This window comes from Hordeum vulgare, chromosome 4H (assembly GCF_904849725.1).
Source record: "Hordeum vulgare subsp. vulgare chromosome 4H, MorexV3_pseudomolecules_assembly, whole genome shotgun sequence".
Lineage (NCBI taxonomy): Eukaryota > Viridiplantae > Streptophyta > Magnoliopsida > Poales > Poaceae > Hordeum > Hordeum vulgare.
Window position 1 is genome coordinate 11,466,290 of NC_058521.1, and position 6,585 is coordinate 11,472,874.

Below are 6,585 nucleotides of genomic sequence, written 5' to 3' on the forward strand. Positions count from 1 at the left end.
AGAAAATGAAACTACACAAGATTCTAAGCAAGTTTCATGTAAGACACGATCAAATCCGAGCTACGGTTCAACAACTACGAGCAAAACAAGAAATGACTACAATCTGCCAAAATCAGCCACATAGCATTTTCTACACCCCACAGCTACGTGCTACACAACTCCGATAAACTCAAGCAAGGCATGACACGAAATAGGTCAAGAAGCACTACTACAAACATCTAACAACAACTAGCATGGCATCATGGATCACTAGGGAAAGAAGACATAATATGGCTTCCCACACACTATTTCAGACTTAGTGAAAATTACACCTCATGAAAGTGCAGTTTTCGATCTGAAGCAATATTGGCAACAGCAAAACCTATATCTATAGGACTCCAAATGGCATGAAAATTTACAGCATGCTAGAGAAACACAAGGGGTACAACTAACTCCATTGGACCAACCTCAAAAGAGCTACAGATCACAAGATGCAAGCAAGACAAGACAGCAACAAAATATAACAGATTCCAGACTCAGAAATATTTCAGCTCCTCCAAATCAGCACTACTTCTAGCAACTTGAGAGCAAGCAAACCACACCTAAACATGCATTTCTATTGCAACCAAAAATACCAGGAGCTAGACAAAACATCAAAGAACAACTTCCTAGTTGACAACTCCGTCAAACGACGCACGGAATAAATCCTACGAATTAAATAAAAGGGCAACATGGCAAAATATCGCGCGAACTAACTTGCTCTAACGCTAAAACTAATTGCACAGAAAAATCCCATGGATTTTCTACCCCGAAAGCATGTCAAATATGTGGGGTTGCAAAACAAAATATAGCCACACATAAATGCGAGATAAATAACCCTAGACACGGAAAATAATCTAGCGGCAAATCCTACACGCAAAAATACCAACGTCTACTCTAAAATACATGGAAAAATAGTTCCTAAAACATGGGCATTTATACTACGGCATCCGAGCAATTCGAACTCACGCGGGAAATAAATACGGGTCGAAACCTATTAGGTTAGCACACATATCTAGGCACACAGTGGGTCAAACCTCATCAAACATTTATGGCAGTTGCAAAAAAGGATACTACGCGAAATTCTACACCAAATCCCTATAAAGATGACCTCAATCCCACTTACGGAATATAAGTTATGGGGGTTTTAAAATAGCTATTTTCTGGAATTTACTAAATCCGAAAAGCCTAATAACTACACGGGCCGAAACCATCTGGAACTGGGCTACACATGGGGCATCGCAGGTTACTAACTTGCGCCTAGTGCGCGATTTGGGGTGACCGAGGGAGCCTCACCTTGCGGGCTCTCGGGCCGGCGGTTGCTGGAGGAGGCCAGCTGGAGGCCTGGCCCAGCTGGATGGCGGCCCACCTGGCGTTGGCCCTCGCGCAGGAGGCGTCGGTCGAGCGGTCACGGGGAACTGCTCGTGCTCCCGTGCGGGTTCCTTGGCGGCGGCGAAGCTCCGGCAACCGGCGACGACGAGGCACCCGGCGGCCGGCGGAACCGGGCCGAGGGGCTGGATCCCGGCCAGATCCAAGGACCGGCGGGGCACCCAGCGGCCGGCGGCGGCTCTGCATGGCGGCGGCTCCTGTGGAAGAAGGGGAGGCGGCAGCAAGCTTGGCGGCGAGCGACGGGGCTGGCTTGGCTGCGACCGGCGAGGAGCGGCGGCGACCTGGCGCGGGGCGGCGGCGACCCGGCGCGGGGAGAGCCATGGGGAGGCTCGGATGGAGGCGGGGCAGAGCCACCATGGGAGGAACTCGGCTAGGGTTACAGTTTTCGGGCCCTGGGCGGGCTCCAGATGGGCCTGGCGGGCCCTGGCGCGGGAGGAGAGAGGAGAAGCGGAGGGGGAGGTGGCGGCTGGCTGTTGGGGCGCGGTTTTCGAGGCACAGGGCTAGGGTTTGCTGTCTAATGGACTAGGGGTCTATTTATAACAAATGGGGGGCTAGGTTTAGCGGTTTTCCGTTCCGGATCCATCTGCGGGGTCGGATTCGGACGATTCCGAATGTGGGAATGGTATGTGGCTGTGTAGAGGGGATATCCGGAGATGAGAGGGGAGACGGGCGGTGCGGAAACAATTTGTAAAACACCGACAAACGTCCGACGATATACCGAATACGGTGCCGCTACAGTCGACCGTTCGGGTACCAGACGGTCTCCGATCGCGACGAAATTCGATAGGCGGCCTAGCTAGAACTAATTAGGACCGCATGCCAAGTTTCACCTCGATGAGAGAAAGTATTACGTACACTTTAAAAACAGGGTTTGGACGGTGCCGCGGGCGCGTGCATGTGCGGTCGGGCTCAGCACGGACAACGACGAGAAACGACAACTAACATCGGATGCAAGTTTTGAAAACTGGCGGCACGGAGATGCCGATGCAATGCAGATGATGCTCATGATGCAATGATGATGCGACAAAAGTAAATACGCACACGACAAAACAGAAAGAAAAGGGGAATCTTCTGGAACGTCGGCATCGGGCTGTCACAACTCTCCTACACTACAAGAGGATCTCGCCCCGAGATCCAAGAATGAAAGGGGGAGAGGATGAGAAAGAACAAGAGGTAAAACTTAGTCGCTTCTTTGACAATGAGTTAAAACAACGATCCTTGAAGGTTGCAAAGCGACGAGAAATGAAATGAGAAAGAAGCAAGAATTCACGGAAAATTTCGGCGGCACTTCGGTAGGAAAATTGGACACAAAATTTGAAAAGGTAGGAGAATTAGACAATATACATATCAAACAACTAAATAGAACAAGGGAACACCATGAACTTGGTAGAATAACATAGTAGACCCAGATGAGCAACATCACAAAGCCTCCGGAACAAGAGAATATGAACTAGCTCATACGGAAGAAGAGAATGAAGATAAAATGCCAACTATCATCACAATTGAATTGAAGAGCCTCCGGAGAGAGAATTGACTTAGTAGTTGGAAAACCAACAACGAAGAACAAGACATAAGTGGGCTTATGAAGATCATCTCAACCAATATGAGGTGACAACCAACCACTAAAAGAAACAAGGATAGATTGGGAGAAACAAGATATGAACTATTTCTTACACCAAGAGGATACATTGAGAACTTGGATTAATGACAAGCACCATGATAGCAACAATCCATAGGAAAATCTTTAGATGAAATCCAAACCAAGATAGCTCAATTAAGAAATCATGGGTTGAAAATATCCCATGAACATAGAATTGGTGGGTTTAATTATCTCATTCTTGAAAGGAAATCTCTTCGAGGCTCCTACATTAACAATAATGCTATACTACCACCTCAAAGGATAAAGGAGAACAATTGCACATATAAATGCGAGAGAAAGGATACTTGAGGTTCTCCAACAAGAATCTTGAAGAACACTTGAAAATGGATTGAAACCTTGATGAACCACCATGAAGGACCTCCGTATACAAATGAATGAAGCAACGATATGAAGGTGGAAAGGAATAAGATTATGACCTTGCCAAGATTTAGATGAAGCTTCACGAAGAGATACTTGAGAAAACTTGGAACTCCGGAAAAGAAAAGATAAGAACACTTGAGAAAAAGGAATCGATATTATGAGCCACTCCGGAAGAAGAATTCAGATTACTGTGAACAAGAATTAGATTAATGTTATGCTTATCCTTCATCAAGTTTAATTGATGACAAGCAACGGATTTAGCATACCACTTATTCTTCTTGAAATGATTGAGGAGAGATATGAGCACAAATTAGAAGAATTGTTGCAAGAAACACCGATGAGAATTGAAATGAACGAGGCAACCATGAATGAATGGAGATACATGAGAATGAAGAGATCATGAGCCAGCTGAGAGACAACTAGAACAAGGCACCGGAATAATCGAGAGACGAACGAAGAGACAACAATTGAGAATAATTGAGGATCAAAGTTGAAAGCTGAGAACGAAGAAGTCTTCTGAAATGATGGCCTTCGATGGAACGAGAAATGAATACAACTCAGAAAAGCACCGGATAGCAAGAAAGGGAATACTCATGATTGGAACAAATAAGATAATGCCACAAAGCTTAAATGATGAATCTCCAAGAGAATGGACCAAGACTGAGAGAAACACTCCTTCGAATTTGCAAGCTGAGAAAGATGACAAGAACAACACCAAGAATAATGAGACGCTCCGGAATAAAGAAGAATGGAATGTTGAGCCAAATATGAGAAATAATTCAAATTGATCTTGAAGAAGGAATATGATTAATGAAAATCATACTTATGTCATAGTTGTAAAGAATTAAAGATCTCCGGAAGATTACAAGAGCCAGACAAGAACCTGGGAAAACCTGTGGATTATGGGCCCACTCAAAGAAATCACCGTTGAAAAGATTGCTTAGAAGAGAGATATTGCACCGGTATGAAGAGAACTAGATGAGGTTGAGAACCTCGAAATAATTAAAAGAATTGAGAACAAGAATTCTGAGATAAGTTCAACGCTCCGGATAGTATAGAGAGAAACAACAACAAGAAGATAGACTGATAAAAAAATTTCCAACATAGGAAAGAAATAAAAGGATGAAAAGGATATGTTGACAGGGACAACTGAATTACATTCACCGGGAAGGAACAAAATGAAGAAATGATGAACTCGACTCGTGAGAATGTTCACAACGAATCACCGAGTAAGAGAGAAAAGAACAGATAGCGGAAGCACAAAGAAGAGAAAACTCTTGGATGAAAATTGAATCACCGAGAAAAAGGGTGGGAGGGCGGGGAAAAACAAAGACAACTAGAGCTAGATGAGATGAACTCCGGAATAAGATGAGAGAATAATCTTGCCAAAATTGGAGAGGATTGAATCCACTTGGAGAGAAACACACCGGTTGGAAAAGAATTAACATGACGACTCCGGTTGACAAAATTGATGAGACAATTGATTGAGAAAAAGGATTAGCACTCTCATATGAATATGAGAACACTACTTAGAAAAGATCTGAAATCACCACTTGACATCGAAGCAACTCGAATTACCATATTCAACAAAACAAAGGATGCGTCTTACAATTAGCCAAAAGAAACTCATGAGAAAGATTTCGTCCGATATTTTCGTGGACAGGAATCCACTAGATGTCGAACCCCAACCTAACGTCATGCATTTGTTGGAAGATTGTCCTATAAGTAACTACTTGAATTCCCACCTATGAATTCCCGAAATATGTGGTCATGCAATCTGGTACACGGATACAAGGAGTAATATCACACAACTCCTATACTAACCCGTCACCTGTATCACATCCGTCAACACACGACCAGAATCTCGGACCTTCATCTACAACAGACCCTCGTGATCACAACGATACAAAGTATGGCAGTACTCCCGAACAATCTGCACCAGTACTAGGGACATCGGGGTTATCTCGCCACTACTAGTATTGAAGCAATTATGAACATCCTTCGTTCTGAGATACTAAGAAATCTGAATGATAACGATGTGCTCAAGAATCCCCTGGAGCTCAACTCCCCTGAAACTTAAAGCAGATAGGAGGCACCAAGACAAAACTCTGTCACATCGGCATCATATAGATCCCAAGAATATCTGCGTGATCCTAAATTTTTTTTGAGTGAGAAGAGGAGTAGAATTAAATTATTACGTCAAGATTCCTCACGAGAGCATAGAAGAGGAGAAAAAATAATCCTACTCTCCGATATATAACTAGACTCAAAGCAGTTTTTCACTAGACTCGACTCGGCCAAGTTCGATCAATCAAGGGGGCTCCTAGGTCGATACTGCTCTGATACCAACTTGTCACGCCCAAGATGCGACCCTATCCTCAGTTTGGCACGAAGGCCTCGTCAGGGATAGAAGCACATCTCGTCGTGTCGCAAGAATGGATATCGTTACAAGTACATGTACTGAGAAGAAGAGATATATATACAGAGGTTGCTTACACTCGCCACAAGCTACATCAGAGTCACATCAGTACATTACATAATCATCAAGAGTAAGAGCAGGGTCCAACTACGGACGAAAACAAACGAGAAAAATAAGAACGACATCCATCCTTGCTATCCCAGGCTGCCGGCCTGGAACCCATCCTAGATCGAAGAAGAAGAAGAAGAAGCAACTCCAAATGAACAATCAACGCGCTCGCGTCAAGTACCCTTTACCTGTACCTGCAACCGATGTTGTAGTAATCTGTGAGCCACAGGGGACTCAACAATCTCATTTCCAAAGGTATCAAGACTAGCAAAGCTTAATGGGTGAGGTATGGTTAAGTGGTGAGGTTGCAGCAGCGGCTAAGCATATATTTGGTGGCTAAACTTACGAGTACAAGAAAATAAGAGGGGGGAAGATCTACGCATAACGGACGTGATCTACTGTTGATCAAATGAATGATCCTGAACACCTACCTACGTCAGACATAACCCCACCGTGTCCTCGATCGGAGCAGGGGCTCACGAAAGAGACAGTCACGGTTACGCACACAGTTGGCAAGTTTTAATTAAGTGAACTTCAAGTTTTCTAGAACCAGTATTAAATAAAGTTTCCATGTTGCCACATAACCGCGGGCATGACTTTCCGAAAAGATTTAACCCTGCAGGGGTGCTCC